The 21,120-nt window shown below is 42.9% G+C and overlaps 1 protein-coding gene across 1 annotated transcript in view; it reads left to right on the top strand.

The window, feature by feature from the left end:
* Pcsk2 (proprotein convertase subtilisin/kexin type 2) overlaps positions 1–21,120 on the top strand; it is a 227,131-nt gene that overhangs the window by 75,379 nt on the left and 130,632 nt on the right. The gene's annotated exons all lie outside the window — the stretch shown is intronic.

The following is a 21,120-nucleotide window of genomic DNA, read 5'->3' as shown; positions in this document are numbered from 1 at the left end:
CTTTATGCTTACACAGACAACTATTTCCTACTGAGTCGTGTCTGCAGCCCCCACACCCTCAATTGTAATGTTTTTAACTGCCATTTATTCTTAGCCTGGCCAGAAAGTGATTTAAAACAATTTCCCTTTTATCAGACTCTATGGAGAAGATGAACTGTGCTTTCTAAGTTCCTGATGGTAGCACACATCTTCCTAATGCCCTTGTGGACAGCTCCCTGGGAGCAGGTTTCTTCAGTCCGTCATCCACCCCTCTCCTCGGGAGACTTTGCTGATAGATGTTGTTCTCTGTCGGCTTGCACGTTTGAACCTCTGTTTGCTAATTGCCTGTCCTTATCGTGCTTGTTCTGCTGTCTAAAATGTAATGTTTTATGAGTATTACCTTCATGTCTAATACACATCCTAAAGACACTCTCCTGTTGAGACAGCATTCATGCCTTAGCTAATTTACAATGCCTGGTTTCCTTTTTATACAGTCTCTGCCATGTCTTGTATCATTTTTACCTCTCTATCCTGAGGTCAGATAGTTTCTTAATTGCCTCAAATTTTATTTTAACACATGATCATTTCAACTCATCAGGACTTGTTTTGCTGTTTGTTATAAATTACCCTCCACTTGCTAAACAACCCACCCTTTCCTCAACACAAGGGCGGGTTTCTGGAGGTCATGTTCTCTTCCATTAAACCTTTTCTTGCACTGGTCTCTCAATATATTTTGGCTGTGCAGTACGCATTCATTCCTAGCATCTTCCTTAACTACAGCTGTGTTCAACAACCTCCTTGCTGCCTTTCCTTGTACATTTATTCTCCCAGAAGATCTCTGGAGCAACACTACCCTGTTTGAAAATACCATCCATCCCTTGGGGCATTTGATTGGAACTGCATCCCATCTCCAGACACAGGAGTTACTATGATGTGAGGTGCCCTTAAGCGTCCCTCTGCTCCTCTTTCCTTGCACAACATCCATAGCCTACTTTTGCCCTTACATTCTGGAAGGATTTCTCAAATCCACCTCTCCTTTGCTAATCCAATTTTCCTCATAATTTAGCATTCTCCTGAAGTAACAATTTTAAGCTTCATAATTCTATGTTCTTTCTGTCGTCCTCATTCACATCAGAGCCTGTTCTCCGGGGAGCTCTCGGGTTTCACAGAGATGAGGCAAACATTCATTCCTCCTCCTCCTCCTCCTGTTCCTACCTCTGTCTATTTTTGTGTACAGCATCAATTCTCTGACTCGTTGGAACAACAGCCTGGCCTTCTCAGTGTCTTGGCTGCCTCTGTTTTCCTCTCATGGGCAACCTAGAGAGAATGATTTCTGCATCCTTCAGGCCCAGAGAAGGGAGAGGGGTGGGAATCCGATCTATTCTTGCTTGTTTCCACCTGTACAGAGGCCAACAAAACATGCTGTGCCTGGGGGTGCCTACTTCCTTCCTCCTGGATTAGCCCATCAGGGTCCTTATGGCCCACCGTCTACACCTGCCCTCATTAGACGTCCACAGCCCCATCTTCCCAGCACCGCCATCTGGGTCTGGCATTGTCCTGTGTCTACGCAGCAGTGCACACCTGCTTCTAAGCGACACTGGTGAGATAAAGATGAATCTCCCCAGGGCCTTGCCAGCTGAGTGACAAGGCATACCCAGGCTCTGTGGAGGTCTCCGGTTATCTGCAGAGTGTGGAGGAAATATGAGTTGAAGTAGGGCACGTAGCCCTCTTCCGGGTAAGGAGCAGGGCTCTCCATCTCTGTCACGTATAGTCATTTGGACACACATTCACAGGCTGAGGTCTTCACAGCAGACAGCCTGTGGCCAAGGTGTTAGGAAGAAGTATAACCCCGTGTCTCACTTGTCCTGGATGATTTTCATCTTTCCTCATTTCTCATTTTTTCAGTTTTATGTTATTTCAGTTAATAACTAATGCAAGGGCTTTTAAACAAAATTCACTATAATACGACAGATACTGACTCTGTCTAAATCTAAGTTAAGTCTCTACCAAACTTATTCTCAGAGAGGCATAAGTTACCTCAGAAGGAGGCCTCCCAGCCGCCTCATAGAATGCTGTGTGCTCCCAAAATTGGCTTTGGAGTAGAGCTCTGGTTGGGAGAGGCACAATATCCTTGAACAGCCTTCATTAATGCCACTTTGGAACTGCAGAATTGACCCAGTGAAGTAAGTAAAGGATGCCAGGAAACATAACAAAGGCATCGTCAGTGTTGCTTTGGACAAGACCTCCTCTCATGTAAAGAATGTGTTTGTAAAGAAGCCTTTAAAAAAATCAATATAAAAAGCAGGGCTCTCAGGAGGCAGACCATAGCCTAGAGGATTAAAAAAAACAGAAAGGCCTGGGAACAGCACAATCCATGGGAACTGAGAATAATAATAAACTATACTTTATGTATTAATTAGGCTGTCCTTTTATGATTGTGCATTTTTGCATAATTACTTGGTCAGTGTAGATTTTACCCAATTTGCTCCACGCTGATGAGGATGATGCTGGTTTTTCCTTCTGGTATGTCCCTATAATATGACATCCTGGCATGGGTTAAGCACTCAGTATTTGTTTAGTGAATAGGGAAAACAGTTACTAGTTAATAAGCAGTAGAATTTTCTAGCAGTATACACAAGGATAGGAACAGTGGGCTACTTTTTTCTAATTTACATAGTCTACTTGGAAACTCTACTGTGTGTTTGTGTATATCAGTCAATATTCACATCTTTTTATTAAAAAGGCTGTGAACTGGATGCTGTACAGACTTAGTCATTGCTTCTGAGTTCTTAGGCAATTCAAGCCTTAGCTGAAGAACCATGTGTCACCAAGACCCTCCATTACTCAGTTTCTCCAATCACAAAATACAGGTAGTCCCCAATCAGTGGGCCAAGAGAGCACTAAGTGAGATATATATGAAACACTTGAAATAGAGCTTGGTGCACAGCACTCAATAAAACGTAGCTTTTACAATCGCTATCACCCACTTTGCTGATAACAACCAGCAAACGTTTTTGAAAAAGAAAACAGTGGGAATGGAAGCTGCAGTGCTTAGAAACTATAGCAAAGGTGTGAGCAATAAAGATCCAATCCGCTCTACCTCTCCTGGGTACCTCCTGTGTCTGTGTCTGCCTGAGTCAAGTCTCAAAGCTCAGCCCACCTGGATGGGCCACAGCTCCACTTGCCCCCGGCACCTCAATCTCCTTTCACAAGCCCAGTCATCCTCTCCCTGCTTATTCCTGGTACTGGTTTTGGTTTCCTGTTGGTGGATATCCAGGAGTTCCTAAGAGGGATACGGTTTCTGCTCCATTGAAAAATAATCGTGTCGAAGCAGCATTCCCCGGAATGTTCCTCTTAATACATGTTAGTCAAGAAAATGTCCCTGTGGTCCAGGAGTTTGGGGACTGTTTTCATAAACAACACTAAGCAGATGTTTATATCCCAAGACTGTTTGACATTTTAAGCATAAATTTTTGTGTTGTATTTCTAAAAGAAAACAGAATAAGATGAACTGTTTGCAACAAAAATAATGTTTTATTTATGGGCCTCTAAATAAGTTTTCTGAGCAGATGAGTAGTCAAAAATGTTCTCAGAGGGCTAAACTGGGAATGGATGAAGTCCATAAGGTAGGAGACGGTCTTTAGGGGTAAGAGAGGACTTGCAGGCGTGTACCTGTGAGAGGACAACTTTGGGCTCATGGTTTTGGCCTCCCAACATCAGTTTGGCCATGTCCCAGCCATGTGACTTAACAACAATACCATCACCACCACCATCATCACCACTATCACCACTATCAACAACAATAACAACATCACCACTATCACCACCATCAACAACAATAACATCACCACCATCACCACTATCACTACCATCAACAACAATACCATCACCACCACCATCATCACCACTATCACCACTATCAACAACAATAACAACATCACCACTATCACCACCATCAACAACAATAACATCACCACCATCACCACTGTCACCACCATCAACAACAATACCATCACCACCACCATCATCACCACTATCACCACTATCAACAACAATAACACCATCACCACTATCACCACCATCAACAACAATAACATCACCACCATCACCACTATCACCACCATCAACAATACCATCACCACCACCATCATCACCACTATCACCACTATCAACAACAATAACACCATCACCACTATCACCACCATCAACAACACCATCACCACCACTAGCACCACTATCACCACCATCAACAACATCAACACCATAACCAACAGCAACACTATCACCACCACTATTACCACCATCAATGCTATCAACAACAATAACACCACCACCATCACCACTATCATACCCATCAACAACAAAAACAACACCATCATCAGCACCATCACCACCATCAGCAACAACACCATCACTACCATAGTCAACAACAACACCATCAACAACAACAGCATCACTACCATAGCCAACAACAACACCATCACCACCATCAACAACAATAACACCACCACCGTCACCACTATCATACCCATCAACAACAACAACACCAGCACCACCCCCACCATGACCAGCGCAATACTGGGCTGAAAGCCAGGGCCTCACAGATTCTGGTAAAGCACTCCGCCACCAATCTCCAGTCTTCTTTTGATTTTTTTTTATTTTGAGATTGGTCTCATTGTATTGCCTAGACTGGTCTTGCATTCTTGCTGTAGCTGAGGGGGGCCTTGAATGTGTGATCTTTCTGCAAATTACAGAGCAACTAGAATTATGAGCCTCTATCGCTGCATCTAGGTCTTTCTAGAACTTCAGCCTCATCCCAATCTCCTAAGTCCTTCCCAGACTGTAGATATTACTATTCCACCTTCAGATTGATGCTTAGTGACCACATATGAGGGAACACACAGCTTCTTCAGCATTAAAATACTAGGGGATAATACTAGCTCCTTCCAAAGGTCATTGTGCAAATCAAATTAGAAAACTTAGAAGCACATAGTTTAGTCAGTATGTTTTCAGGCAAGAAAGCCTAAACATAAAATGAACACAGGCCATTAATGTTCTTTTTCCATATTTTATTTCTTTGTTATCTCATTTTATTTCTTTATGCCATTTAACATGACATCTCTAAGAGTAGTCCATCACTAAAGCTCTGTCAAATAAACAAATAAACAAGAAACTTTATTAAATGGGTAATTAATCAAACCATAGGAAGGTGGCAATGGGCCATGTATGCAAACACTGGAAAGAATAGCACCTTGATTAAGTTGAACACAATACATTTTGTCACTGCTGGCCATTCTCACTGCCACCGTCTTTTCTTAGTTGGATGCTTTTCCCACAACTGCGTTACTTCCAGAATGAAGGCAGCATTTGCACGAACGGTGTTTTGGTACTACGTACTGGATGTATTCAGACAGACTGAATAGGGCTTTCCAACACAATCATGTGAACAATGCAAGCCTATCTCCCTCCAGCCAGAGGCCTGGCAGTGCAATCTGGACAAGGTTATGAAAACAGCCTCAGTTCCTTGGTTGTGTGCTGGTTTGTAAGGAAGTTGTTATGCCAAGGTGATTTGTTCTGGTTCAGCATTGACATCGAGTATGCAAGTGTGAGAAGAAAATTCTCACAAATAAGGTGAGGGAGCCGGCAGGGTGGCTGCAAGCAAGGGCTGAAGTTGCCCGGAAAGAACCATTCTAACCCTGTAACAGTAGATAACCCAAGCAGGAGATAACTTGATGTAGCTATGCTATGAGTCTGAATGGGTAATGAATTATATTTGGGGCAGGGCTTAACTCAGGTGGGTGCTAATGAGAAACAGGAGAGAGACACTGTTCCCCAGAAACAGAGGCTCAGGGAATCCTTCCCCCGCCCACTTCCTGTTAACACTCCATCTGGTTTAACCATTGGGTTTATTAATAAAAATATGTTTTCAGGGATTCTAGAACCTTCTTTATGTCCTATATAAAGAGCTCGAGATAATATGTAATGAAGTATGTAGAAACTCTTTCAGAATTGACGGTTCTCCTAAAGCAATTAGTGTCAGATCCATTTGTAACTCTTATGTCTTAAGCCATAAAGTGGAAGGGGGAGAAAACCCTCTTGAAATTATATTGGTATTTGGAAAAAGCTTTGAAATCAAAATGTTATATAACTCTCTCATTTAGGTCTCTAACTTCGGGGTGGGGGGACAGTCTGAATGTGGTTGATGTAATCATCTTCCTACTAGAGACAGTGAGCAGCAAATTTGTTTTAGCATGCTGTCTAGCTAGGGCATTCTAGAAATGACAGCGCCAGCCACATTAAGCTGCGAAGTTACTCCATCTTCTAAATTACAGTTCCCAAAATCATGCCGAGTAATTCCAGTGACTTTAACTTATTTTACTTGGCAAATCTGGGGAGCCTGTTTTTCTAAGGGTGAGACTACAATGTATAAAAAGGAATAGTCTGTGACTGATCGCTTTTGAGGATAACTATGTGACTATCACAGTCACATTTGTTATGAGCTCTGAAAATATAAGTGAAGAAGAATTAATTCTCCCTGGTGACCAGAGAGAGTCAGAGTGATGAGAGAAAGTGGAACGCAGAGCCCTGCTGAGTGAAGGAGAATATGTCCATGGCTATTCTCAAGTGCACAGCACAGTTGGAGGCCATTAGCCATTCAGGAACCTAGTCCTAATGTACCCAAAACTGGATCGTAGCCATAGAAGAAGTAGCCTGAGAGATAGCTAGGCCTAGGACTCTAAAATCTCTGTTAGTGCAGGTGGTGCAAGCTACCCCTATGTTACACGTGGCTTCCACTGAATGGCACCAAGTTCAAAAGGTCTCTTATCTCCTTGCCATTCATTGAATTCCCTGCCATGTCCCAGCAGTTGGCCAGGCCCAGGATGAGGCCAACTCCCTGATTTCACGGTGCCAATATTCTAATTAGGCAAGATAGACAGTATCCAAAAACAAGCAATAAGTAGAAAAGAGAATATGTCAAGAAATAATAAAAGCTACACAGAGTTGTAGAGCCGGGTAGTGCGGTAGACAAAAACCAGGGAGGGCATTTAGCTTGGAAGATGGCCAGGAAGGATCTTTCCAGAGAGCTGACATTTAAACTAAGATCTGAATCACAGAAAGGGAGCTAAATATACAAAGCTCCAAGGGAAGGCCAATGCAGACAGAAATCCCAGATAGTTACTGTTGTATTCCAAAATACAGTGACTCCGAACAATGGCTTCTTTAGCTAACTCCTCTACATAGCAGTAATTTAGAAAGCATTCAGATGGGTAGCCCCTCTTGCATCTGTAGGCAGCTCTGGGTCATTTAGGAAGCTCTGTTACTGATATTAGCCAAGACCCTTAACAGCTGTAAAGCCTTAGATAAGACATTTCAGTGATCTCAAGTCTGCTGCTTGTCCTCGTCTTCCAGTAGGCCAGCCCAACCTAGGGACAGTATAAGATTCCAGAGCAAAAAAAAAAAAAAAATCTCTCCAAACCTAACGTCATAATAGGTACATCATCACTTCTAGAGTCTATTATGGGGTTAATATCAAAGCAGGTGATAGGTTCAGGCCAAATTATAGGGAAGGAGATTAAACTCTGTCTCTCAATTTAAAAAGCTGAAAGGTCACATTGCAAAGGCGGGTTATATAAATAAGAAGTGATGTATCCTGTCTATGTGTTGGCAACCTCTGCTGCCTAACCCAACGTCAGGAGTGAACTGGGTCAGCGTAAAGGCTCTCTGTTGATATGACCATGAGCTAATAGACCATGCTATCAAGGAGGAAGCAAAACCTGCAAGGGTGAGTATGTGCAACTAATGGGCAGGGAAAGCTTCATCCAGTCAATGGCCGTCTCCTCGTCCTGCTCAGAAAAATTAGCAGGAAGCTGGAGTTGTTGTGTAGTAAGTCACCTGGTTCCCATACAGGAGTCTTTTCATCATCCATGCTGTCCCCCTGGCAACAGATTCTCTGAGACATTTGCCATCACCATGGGACAACAAACACAGACCAAGTATGCTTTAACTAGAGACTTGGTTCTTACCAAAATAAATCCAAAAATCTTATTGACAAATGAACATGAAGATAGTTCCTTTATATAGAAATTTTATTTTCTGCTATCCCAACAATTTCATAGTTTATTGAAATATTAATAATAATATCACAATGACATTGCTGAAAATTTGCCTTTTTCACATTACCTCGATTGCCGAATCGACAAAAACAAATGTTGCCATTTAGAAACTATGTATATTCAAACTGTTTTCTTCTACTGAAGTATAAATATCAAAAGTGGTCAGTTCCCTGACCACACAGTAACTTCTTGGAGACCAAGGACTTGCTTTGTTCATCTTCATGTAGCCAGAGGCTGGCACACACAGCATCTGCACCCAGTAGGCCATGAAGAAATATTCATAGAAAAATGAATAAAATCTTCCTTTGGAAGAAGATAAAATCCATCGGAAAGATTCATCAACTATAGTAGCTTGAGGTCTTTGTGTCCTTTGAGACTCTCCAATTTCACACTGCCTGTTAACTGAACACCACAATGAAAGTGCTCAGCCTTTAAGAAAACCAGGTTGATTTCTATTACATAGTCTAATGGATTTGGAAATTGTTCCATTGAAAACATCTAATTTTTTAATCTAATAAGTGCTGAATAGGTAAATTCTGATTCCTGGAAAAATGTATACGCATGCAATGATTTAATTCCTAATAAATACAGCATTAATGTCCATGAATGCATATTTATCAGAGAGTTTAAATGTCTAGCATTTGGTATCTCATTAGGGTTAGTAGAGGGGGTGTGACTGGCATTGTAAGATGCTGACCTTTCAAGGTGACCCAACATGTAGATGACCAAGTCTCAAAGTGGGTGATTTATCATTTCATTCTGGGAGAGCGTGACGAAGTTCTCCACTGATATGGTGTATCTTGGGCACATTGATAGTGATGGATAACCTTTTTTATACAGTTTAAAATGGACAGATGGGGCTAGGACAACCTACATCTTCTGGTTCTGCTATTTTGTTTTCAAAAGTGTGCACCCTTCAAGGAAACCAGACCTGAAAGAAATAAGAAATGGGGATTTTGCTATGCATAAAACAGCAGCTCCAACCTGGATCTTGTGGCCTTAGAAACACCTCCCTTTCCTTTCTCTCGATAGCTGGCACAGACATACCCTGAAAGGTTTTAGAACCACATCATTCCTAAGCTGTATGAGGACAGCATTTCTCCCTTTCTTCATGCAGTAGGTGACCAGAGCAAGGCTTACTAAACAGGTGCACAAGATCAATAAAAGATATTTCATTCCATTTTTATGACTCAGCTGCTGGGCTCTGCAGTCTCTGCAGTTATTAAGAATTCTCTCCTGTGGCTGTAAACGTGTCAGTTTATCAAGGGGTTCTTCAAAAGTGGGGGCACTGAAACACAACTTCTCATTTTCAGATTGAAAAATTAGATTTTAAGGACTTTGAAACTCAGAAATTGGAAGTGGAGAGGTGGCTCAGCAGTCAAGAGCACATGATGCTCTTGAGAGGACCCGGGTTCAAGTCCCAGCACCCACGTCAGGTGGCTCACAATCACCTGTAACTCCAAATCAGGCACCTCCCTCTGGCTTCTGACTTCTCCTTTCTTTCCCAATCCTGCTGCCACGCCCAGTCTCTGAGATAAGTGTGAGAGAAGGTACAGGGATGGAAACATAGGAGGTTAAGATACAGGCCGCTTAGATCCTCTGTCATCTAAGAAGGAAATCCTCTCTTCCCCTGGACCAGCACTCCTTTTTGTCTGTGTGCCATTGACAACTTGTTCATTTAAAGCCATTTAATAATTTCTAAATATACTCCCGGCTCCATTATTCATTTGCTCCATATATCAATGCTATCCAGTCAGCAGGCCAAATATTAGGACATTTAATAAATGAGAACGGGAAGCACAGCGTGTGCACATAGCTAACTCAAGGGCAAACACAAAGCCTGAACATTACCAAAGCAAAAAAAAAAAAAAAAATCATCAGACTGGCCATAAAAGAATTTTCCACTCTTCTGTGTAAAACTTCTCTAAGACTGGAGAGGAGGGGAGGGAGCCATCATGGTACAGCAGGTTCCTATGCAGTGTGAGCCAAAATATTTTTGCAAAAGCAAGCAAGTTAACCTCAAAGGGATCACGATTAAGGTGGGAAAAGGAGCAAGCACAGTTCTGTTTCTAGAAATTAAAACTGCGGGATTTGGGGGACTGGAGAGACAGCTCAGTAGGAGAGACCACTGGCTGCTCTTCCAAAGGATCCAGGTTTGGTTCCCAGCACCCACACAGTAGCTCACTACCAACTATAAATGCAGTTTTGGTCCCAGGGGATCCAATACTGATGTCCTCTTCTGGCCTCTACAGGCACCAGGCACACAATTGTGCACTGACATATACATGCAGACAAAACAACCAGACATATAAAATAAATATAAAAATTGAAATAAAAAAGGTCCCAAGATTTCTATGCTCCAAACTTAACTCTATGCACTCTCTTTATGGACTCTTCCATAAATACAGACTGCATTTCCTAAAAGGAGATCTGAGGTCACCAGCCTAGTGAAAGGTGGTTTCTCTCTGGATTCATCAAGATGAACTGCAATGGAACTACACGGATGATCCTACATTTTCTATACTTTGAAAGACAAAGTAATTAAAACGTAATTTTGATAATGCCTTTCACTTACCCCCAACATCTCCAAACTATTATTTGTAATGCAGAACCTCAGAACATTTTATTTCAACATGAAACCCATTTAAGATTATGTTAGTGAGGCATTTGTAACCTTGGTCTTCAGAACCAGAATGTCTGTTCTACCAAGAGAACACCTCAGTTTAGATGACTGTATGCCAATGACTCAGGGCCCTGGGCAGCTAGTAGCTGGCCCGGAGCTCGAGGAAAGTGCTGTGGGACAATAGTCTTTTATCCTGTCACTTGTATGATTTTTAATAATGCTGATTGACCAGTAGCCAGGCAGGAAGTAGAGGTGGGGTAACCAGGCAGGAAGTAGAGGCAGAACTGATGGAGGTGGGTCATCTTTCTATCTGTTGTTTCATTGGTTAAGTAATAAAGAAACTGCCTTGGCCCCTTTAATAGGACAGAAAATTAGGTAGGCGGAGTAGACAGAACAGAATGCTGGGAGAAAGAAGCCGAGTAAGGAGTCGCCATGATTCTCCCACTCCAGACTGACGCAGGTTAAGATTCTCCCTGGTAAGCCAGCTCATGGTGCTACACAGAATATTAGAAATGGGTTAGATCACTATGTAAGAGCTAGCCAATAAGAGGCTGGAACTAATGGGCCAGGCAGTGATTAAAAGAATACAGTTTCCGGTGTAATTATTTCGGGGCATAAGCTAGCCATGCGGGCGGCCGGGTGCCGGGGACGCAGCCCCGCCGCTCGTATTACGCTCTTATTACAACACAGAACAATGAGAACAGGAGAATTTTGTGAAGAGAAAAAGTCAGTCTGCAGTTGTGACCCAGCCACAGAGGAAGAAAGATGTGACAGCCTTGCCGAAAAAGGTACCAAGCCACGTGGTCAAAACAGACATGAATTGTGGGCTAATATAAGTTATAAGAAACCTGAGCTAATAGGCCAATCAGTTTATAATTAACGTAGACCTCTGTGTGATTTCTTCAGGACTGAATGACTGCAGGACTGGATGGGACAGAAACCTCCGTAGACAGGAAAACACAAACTGTCCCTCAAATTCTGTGATACTGTCCCCTCAGAGACGTTCTCACCTTCCTCCTCCCAGCCTTGATGCTTCTAACCTCCACCCCAGAGGGCGCCCCAAATGCAACTCAAATTTCCTATTCCAAGAGAGCCTGCTAGCCACCTGAAACCCAGGAGGGAAAGCCATACATAGGTCTTACAGAGGCTGACCTCATGCAAGAGGTAGAGAGGCTGGCAAACTGGGCCCCAGGAGCCCACTCCCTCCTCCTTGCCAATCTCCTCTCCAATCCATTTGCATCCTGGGCAGAAGAGAGGCCTCCCAAGTTGCTTTTTGTGTCACTGCTGGGTGATGCAGGCCACCATGGGCCATAATTTCTAAGGTTTCTCCCAGCGAGTCAACGACTGCTAATGGCAGCCTCACATTAATGCTGATGCTCACAGATAAAAGGGTGGATGTTTGTTTGGTCAGCCCATTGAAAACTCCAGGCCCCAGCCCATTTACAGAGCATTTCCACACAGATAAATGAGACACAAATCATGTGTACCTGACTGCAAATGAATAGCTTGCTTGCACAAGGCAAACTCTGAAATCTCTATTTTTCAGCGAGATAGCAGAGACTAATGACCTGCTTTTGTTCCCACCTGAGACTAAGTGGCTCTTTCCAGAGAGAAACAGACCTGAGCCTTACACCCTAACTCACCCCCACCCCCCAAAGAGACCGAATTACTACGAGTATCAACATATGGGCCCCAGAAAAACCTTACAAAAGACCACAAATAGCACTGTTACCTTTGAACTCTGTCCCCCAAAAAAGTATTTCAGCTGAAAAAGACACAGCAATAGGATAACTGAACTGCTCTGCTTATCCTGTTGATTTTGAGCTCCACTGGGCCTTGACTTTGTAATATCAAGGGAAGCACAGAGCCAAGCTTGAATATGATGCTAGACGTGTAGATTGAAATTCAGAATCCATGTGGGAACCACCAAGCCAGGCCGATTTCTCCAAACCTATGGGAAAGGAATTTCCAGACACTGTGGGACCCTGTTGCTTTGGAAATGGTGGGTTAAACCGCCCATGGCCTAGCTTGTGCTCCAAGATTCGCAGAGTGAGACTTGGGTACATGCAAGTGGTCAAAGTGAGGCTCGGGTTGGTTTCTGGCTTCGCCAGGAAGGTGGGTTTCTTTCTTCTGTTAGTTGCACATTGAGCCGAATAAACCCATCAATACTGAATGTTACTTCTGAGTGAGTTTTTAAAAATTACATCTCTAGTAAGAATATTGATCTGTTCTATTGAATTTTTTAAAGGCCCTTTTCAATTTTTCAGTGTCAGTCACTGCTACTCTACTTTTTTAAAAAAGTAGATTTCATAACGTTATCTTTGCCTCTTAATGTGATCATGGTTCTTAGATGTCTACTATGGTAACAGTGGGTCCTTTTATACTTACTGTGTCTAATGTTCCTGCTGTGGTCCTGGGGTCACTGCACCAGGAGAGATCAGAATAGGTATCAGGGAGGAGGTCCTTACAGAGGTAGATATACTCTCTGTTAGAGTGTATCTACACATGCCAGATACACGCTCCCAGCCCTTTCTGAAAGAAGCCAGTGAAGTAAACCACCAGACTGCTCTCTGAGTCTCCCTGGAGGTATATATTCCAGCCTCATCCACAGCTACAGGTTTGGAGACTTCTGAAGTCTCCACTAGGGTTAATCCAGTGATGCTTGTGGAATTTCACATCCGCTCGCACTTGTACATTTTCTTCAGGTAGCAGGTTTAAAAACATACCTGAATGTCCTGTCTCTGATTTCTTTTCTTTCTCCCTTACCAGAGCATTCTATAACACACACACACATACACACTCACTCACTCATATATGTGCACATGCACACGCATGCACGTGAGAGCACACACACACACACATATACACACATACTACTTGTTCTCAAATTCTACTAATGATAAGATTTGGTCAGACCACAGAGAGTAATGACACCTTGGCATGCTTCCTCGATGTCAGGATGGTCTTATCCACAGAGAACATGCATCCCCCACCTGGGTTAGAATCCCAAAACACCATCAAGGTGTGCTTGATCCATGAACCAGCTGGGTCCTACACTGTGGCATGGTGAGGTGCTGTGGGTGTAATAGCTGATGATATGGTGTGGCATCTAGATCACAAGAGGGAAATGTGTAAAAAATTTCTGTTAAGTCATTCTTGGGCTTCTTCATCATCTGGCCCAGCAGACAAAAGTTATTAAAAAATTGGTTCTCGCATTTCTTTCTTCTCAAATAATACTAACAAAAAGCATTTCTTGAAGTCCCTTTCCTACCTTCCCTCTCTTTCCCCATGTAGCTTGTAGATTGAGATTTCTCATTCATCTCCCAGCCACCTGGACCTGAAATAATCACACAGAAACTATATTAGTTACAACACTAATTAGCCAATAGCTTATGTGTACTTCTAGCTAACTGTTAATCTTAAATTAACCCATTTCTATTAATCTGTGTATCACCACATGGCTGTGGCCTACTGGTAAGTTTCCATGTGGCACCTGTCATCTGTCATTTGGCGGCTACAAGGTGGCTACATGATGTATCCCTGACTCGGCCTTCTTTTCTCTTCTATCTCTGCTTGAAATTCCTGCCTTGCTCTATTCTGTGCTGCCATCGGCCCAAAGAAGATTCTTTATTAACCAATGGTAATAAAACATATTCACAGCATACAGAGGGGAATCCCACATCAGTACTTCCTCCTCTTTCCCTGCTCCTTTTCCTCCCACTCTTCCTTTCTATATCTACCTAGTCTTAGTTGGATAAACCTTAGCCTCTCTTTCCATGTTCATTTTCAACCTCCCAAGTTTCCATAATGAAATTGGGGGCCTGACTCAGCTGTTCCCAGCACAAAACAGGGAGGTATGATGAAGATAAAGGTGAATATATATGTGTGTGTGTGTGTGTGTGTGTGTGTGTACATACATGTGGGGGTGGCTCTTTCCTTGCCATAGCATCCCTGTGAACTCTGCAAATAGACATCCAGTGTTGGCTAGAATCACCCAAGCTGCTCCCAGGCACAGTCGAGCTATTTCCTTTGTATTTTTCTTTCTGGGAGGGATATAATTTCTCAAAATGGTCCTCGTTGTTGCCTGGCTGGTTTTGTTCCTTGTTGATAAGCTGGGGTTTGGAAAATGGGTACGACATCTTCATTTATTACAGGTTCCTATTCCTCTCGGCCCCATACAAACCCTATCCCTCTCACATCCTCATGAGATGTTCTCATTCCAGGAACCACCTAAGGATTTTCACATTCAATTGTGAGACTTTCTTTGAAAGAAGAGAAAAAAAAAAGAAGTAACTCAAAGTTGAAATATTACCCACAAATAGAGGTGTGAAGATGCTTTTTAAAAAGAACATAGAAACAACAAATGAAAGATTGGGAAACAATTTGTTTTTTGGAAAAAGATTTAGATGCAGAAAAGAATGGCTACAGTGAAGAATAAAAATGAAATTGCCAGAGGCTAGCCTGCAAAAAAAAAAAAATGAGAGGCATAAATCAGAAGAGGAAATTTAAAGTTTGTCTGACATGGTCATACAGATAGGCCTTTCAAATGTTCCATGTCATTCAAACTTGTTTGGATGTGTCCCTTATCTCCTGTATCCATCCTGAGCTTTAGATGTCACTTAGTTGGAAGACAGGATATGTTTAAGATGTGCTGTTCTGGTCACAATACTGTATTATGTACTTACAATGTGCTCCCCGCTGGGACACAGCTCAAAATACCAAAAGAAACGGAAGGCAGAACAGCAGGATCAACCCCATTTCCGTCCATAATGTGGTCCAAGTGAACCCCAGCCCTTGAACTCAGACTTGTTTGTTCTCAGTCTCTATGCAGTTCTACGTGGACTCAGTGAGAGATGCGGGATGTGAGTGGCTTCTGATGGATGGATGTTTGAGATCCGGAACAGATTGAGATCTACTTGTCTGTCATTACGTTTCTCATTTGCCCATATCCCATGCAGCCGGAAAACAACATTACCAGCCTCTGGAGGCAAAGGCAGAATGCATCCAAAATTGTATAGGAGCTGGGTAATGTCAAGTGGCTCTAACGGCAGTGTGGGAGTTGTTTTGGTTCGATTTGACTTAAGTCAGGAAACAATGGATATGTTTGTCATTTTCTCAACACAATGCCATCCCGAGCCACTTGTGGCCAGTAGTGTCTCAACACCAGAGTGTTCCAGCCAGCAACTGCCATCTGCCAGGACGCCTACAAATGTCAGGGGTCTCCAGGGTTCTTCAAAGCCTACCTCTGCTCTCAGCAGTGCTGAATGGCATACCAAGCCATATTTTGCTTCTATAGTCATTTCTACAGGGACGGAAAAGAATGTATCTCCTGATTTAGATGAGAAGCTCAAGAGATGAGAACACACACACAATCAAAACAAAAGTCATGGTCATTCTGCTCAACTGAAGAGAGGGAGGGAATGCTGTATTTCAGGATCACATGACTCATTTCTGAGCTCATGCTTGATAAAGACGCATTTTTTTATCTGATAGGATATAGTCAAGCAAGAATTAATCAGCAAATTATAACTAATCAATACAAATATCCACTATGAGAGAGCACCAATTTTTGATAATAAAAAATAGTTTGTTATTTTTATGCTGTGTTTCAATAATTCTCTTGGCTCTGCACCCATAAGGAAAAGAATGAATAATTAAAGGCAAATAACTTTCAGCAAGTCACACTTGACTTTCACAAGCCATCAAAGTGGAATGGGTTATAACTCAAGCTTTTGGTCCTCTAGATCAACAGTGAGGATGGGCTCAATTGGGCACATCTGTTTGTCTGTTTCAGAGCATTCGTGCACATACGATCAGCAAGTGGTGTGCCTGGGATTTGGATGACCCTTGGTTGTTTTACCTATGTTTCCCGTGTCAGTAGTGGCTGTTGTCCAGGGAAGCGATGGGAGTAAGCTATTGCCTCAAGCAGATGAGCCCACTGATCGTCACCGTGTGTTCTGATATGCAGTAAGAAAGGGCACAGTACACGGGCACAGACCCGGTGACTGCCTACAACATGTTTGCTATGTTCCATAGTACAAAGGAAGTCACCGGGTCAAACCCAGGGGGCAGTGCAGATAGGAAATTTCAAGAAATAAAATAGGGAGCAGAAGCCCAACAGGTCCATGGTTCCAACAACTTACCAGAGATGAATTCTTAAAAATGGTTTTATGTCTCAGGAGACCAAAGCTCTGGGGACTTGGAGTCATGCAATCACATAACTAACTGGAGCACAGATGTTTTCAAACCCTTCCTATAATAGATGAGGCAAAGGTACTTGTAGGAGGAGGGCCCAGGGCCACTTGTTCATCCCGGCCACCCAGAACCAAAATGATCACACAGAAATTGTATTAATTAAATCACTGCTTGGCCCATTAGCTCTAGCTTATTGGCAAACTCTTACATATTAATTTAACACATTTCTATTAATCTGTGTATAACCACATGGCAGTGGCTTACCAACAAAGATTCTAACCGGCGTCTGTCTCAGGCAGAAGATCCATGGCATCTCCCAACTCCTCTCTTCTTTCTCCCAGCATTCAGTCCTGTCTTCCCCACCTATCTAAGTTCTGCTCTATCAACAGGTCAAGGCAGTTTCTTTATTCATTAATGCTAATCACAGCACACAGAGGGGACTCCCACATCAGGTACTAGAAAGCATTTGGGATCATTGGCCATGCTTAGGATAGGAAAAAAATCCTCTAGGGCTTTAGAGTCAGGAACATATTTTAACAATGAAATAAAATGAAAAGACAGAACTCAGGTGGGTAAGAAACAAGGGAAAGTCACCTGATGCCCATGGTGCCCTCGGGCTTTTCTGGAGATTGCTTGTATGAAGAAGTTTTGGTTGTTTTTGAGACACCATCCCCCTGTGTAGCATGTGCTGGTTTCAAACCTCCTACTCAGAGCTGACCTTGAATTCATCATGGACTCTCCCGCTTCAGCTTCTTGAGGGCAAAGATTTCAGGCGTGTGCCGCCGTGCCCAATTATTTTTAGCCATGATAGGCAGCACTTTCCAGACTTTGGTGCATCTCTGAAACATCAGTATATTTGAAAACATTCTGATTCAGGAGGTGGGGTCTGAGACAAACACACCCCAATTGTTTCTGGAGACGAGGCCTGCGCTGCTAACTCGGGGGAGGGAGGGGCCTGCACTGCAGTTATCATACACCCCATCTGACTTGGGAGGCGGGGCCTGCACTGCTGACTCAGGAGGCGGGCCCCACACTGCAGTTAGAACAAACTCCTTTTGATTCAGGAGGCAGAGCCTGGCACTGCAGTTATAACCCACTCCTGGGTGAGGCTAATGTTGCTTAAGGTAGCAGCACTCTGGAAGTTAGTCTTGCCTATATTAACTCCTCGTCCTCATCTCTATCCATGAATCTCTCCTCCCTGACATAACCCCTGCTCACAGGGTCAAGTAGAAAGCTGACTGACGTTCAGGAACGCCCAGGGAGAGCCCTCCTTCCATCTGTGCTCAGTGCCTTGAGACAATCCTCACCTGTGGTTTTGCTAGGAACAATAAGGAATTCAAAGAACATCTCCTGAATCCTAGGCTTTCGCCCTGACAATGTTCCCCAGGGAGACTCCTTGCTTTGATCTCTAGACCCTTCCTACTGAAAACAGTCTTCTCACAACTGCAGTCCTCTCTCACTGAGGCAGAGATGAATTTTCTCCCACTTCCTGGCCAGGTCACTTTATCTGAAGGGCTTTGAGCCTTCAGTGAGATCCTCAGAAAGCAGCAGTAGTCTAGAACCGTGACAGGAAACAAAACGAAGACAATAGACAATAGCAGTGTATGGTTTCAAGCAAACTGCTACCACAGCACCTGGGGCTCAAGCTCCTGGCGAGCTCTGGGAAATTAGAACAGGCTTCAGTATTCTCCACCTCAGCTGGGAGTGAGTTGAAATTCATTTTCCAGATCCTGGAGCATGCTCCAATAAATTTAGTTACAGTCCACTTGAGAGTTGTTTGGGCATAGGAAGAACATGCCAGAAAGAGGCTTTCTGGAAGAGTCTTTGGGGTCTCCCAGTGGACTCTTCCACTCATAAAGGCAGCTGCAAAGAGCATTCAGAGGAGGCGGGAGTTCCTCTGCCTTAGGCACACTAGGAGAATTAGCTAGCTTCCTCTGTCAGTCACTTCTTGCTTTGGAGAAAGAGACGCTTAAGAAAATGGAGTAGTGGTAATTTCCTTCGCTAGAAACAATGCCATGCTCTGACCTTTCACTGGGAGAGGAACTATCCTCTATCGTTCTGTAATTCACTCAACAGTGGTTGATTCTATAATTCAGAGTCAACTGCTGGAGTCTGCAAAATTCCCACCAACCGCATGCTCAACAGAATTACACCACACTTCTGACTAACCTCCAATTGACTCTGACATATCAAGGACTGTGTGAAAGAGTTGAATGTAATTTAAAAACTGCTGACTTATATAAGGCACAGATTTATTCAGACCAAACAGGGAGACAGAATGTTTCTGATGTGAGATTATGTTGTCAACTTGGACATGACAAAGGAAAAAAAAACAAAAAAAAATATTGCTCGAGTTTTGAAAATCTTTCCCCTGGTGAAGATATTGGAGTCAGGAAGAAAATGAGCTTTGGGTAAGCCCCTCTAAATGCCAGGTACCGTGACAGAGTCTTCATTTGTCATTTATTTGGTCCTGTCTTTCCCCCAGAGACCATCAGAGAAACTCATTTACCAAGGAAAGCTATTTATCAGATTTAATTCAGTTACAGAGAACAGTGCTTTGGTGGAGAATGATTTCTGGACTAAGCTAGACTCTGTCCCAAAAAGGCTTGTTTGGACTAGTTAAAGCTCGTGGTATTATTATTTATTTCTGTCTGATGTTCAGGCCGTGAGTTTTAACTTTGTCAATCTTGACAACTAATCTAATTCATTTGGTGTTGTAGAATTAATTAAGTCCCTTTAAGAATCAGATGTTGAATTCCTAACTCATCCCACCTCAAAATGAAGGACTATTTGAAGACGGGCTTTTAAAGGAGTGTCCTGGCTAGTTTTAACTATCAACTTGACACATCCTAGCATTAGCTGGGCAGAGAACCTGAGATAAGGAATAGGCCTATGGACATGTCTGTAGGGATTGTCTTCATTGTTAACTGATGCACTATTTCCAAGGTAGAAAGTTCTGAAATGAGTAAGGAAGCTAAGCACAAGCCTGCCTGAGAGCCAGCAAGCAGCATCTTCCATGGTCCTTGCCAGGCTACTTTGGCTTTGAAGTGAGTGCCTTGATCAGAGGTAATGCTGTGTGTAGTTCCAAGCAGACCTCCCCTGAGTGCCTGCCTTAACTTACCTCAGTGTGGTAGTTTTAATGTATTTGCTCCCCATAAACTTATAGGGAGTGGCACTATTAGGAGGTGTGAATCATTGGAGTAGATATGGCTTTACGAGAGGAAGTGTATCACTGAGGCGGTGGGCTTTGAGGTCTCATATATGTTCAAGCCAAGTGTCTCAGTTCACTTCCTGTTCCCTTCAGATCAAGATGTCAGCTCCTTCTCCAGCACCATGCCTGCTTGCACACTGCCGTGTCCCACCATGATGATAAACCTCTGAAACTGTAGGCCAGTCCCAATGAAATGATTTCCTTTATAAGAGTTGCTGTGGTCATGGTGTTTCTGCACAGCAATAGAAACCCTAACTGAGACACTCAGTGATGGATTGTGACTTGCAATAAACTCTTTTTCCGTAGTATTTACTTTTGGTCAAAGTATTTTTTAGCATAGTAACAAAAACAAAACTAGACCAAGAGGTTAAGCTTTGGTGAGATCACAAAGTTGAGTCTTAATCCAATATGACTGCTGTTGCAATCAGTTTGAGCTGCTATAATAAAATACCTAGATGTGTAATTTAAAAAGAATTCATATTTAACTCTCACAGTCTGATAAACTAGGAAATCCAAGATGGAAGCACCAAGCATGGTGTCTAGGGAAGGGCCTGGTATCTCCTTTTAAGATAGTACTTTCCTTCCATATCCTTTAGAAGGGAGAAATGTTGGGTCATTGGATAGCATAAAGGACAGAAAAAGCAAGAGGAAAGAATTCTTAGATACCTCTTCATAAGGCTAAATGCAGTTTCAAGCATGACTCCTTTGTTTTAATCACTTCCTAGAAGGCTTTTTATTTTTACCGTAACCACAATGCGATTAAATGTCAATTATCTAGGTGTGTGGGAACGTTCAGATTATAACAAGTGATGCTCTCCTAAGAGAGCAGAAGGGCCTAGAGAGAAGATTCAGTAGTTAAGAACACATGCTATTTTTGCCAAGGACAGGGGTTCGATTCCCAATGCCCACATGGTGACTTACAAGCAAACTCAACTCCACTTCCCGGAGATCCATCACCCTCTTCTGAACATCCGGCACACACACATATTGCACAGACA

This window comes from Chionomys nivalis, chromosome 9, assembly GCF_950005125.1.
Source record: "Chionomys nivalis chromosome 9, mChiNiv1.1, whole genome shotgun sequence".
NCBI lineage: Eukaryota > Metazoa > Chordata > Mammalia > Rodentia > Cricetidae > Chionomys > Chionomys nivalis.
Note: the sequence above shows the minus strand (reverse complement) of the source record. Positions and strands in the feature narration are given on the sequence as shown.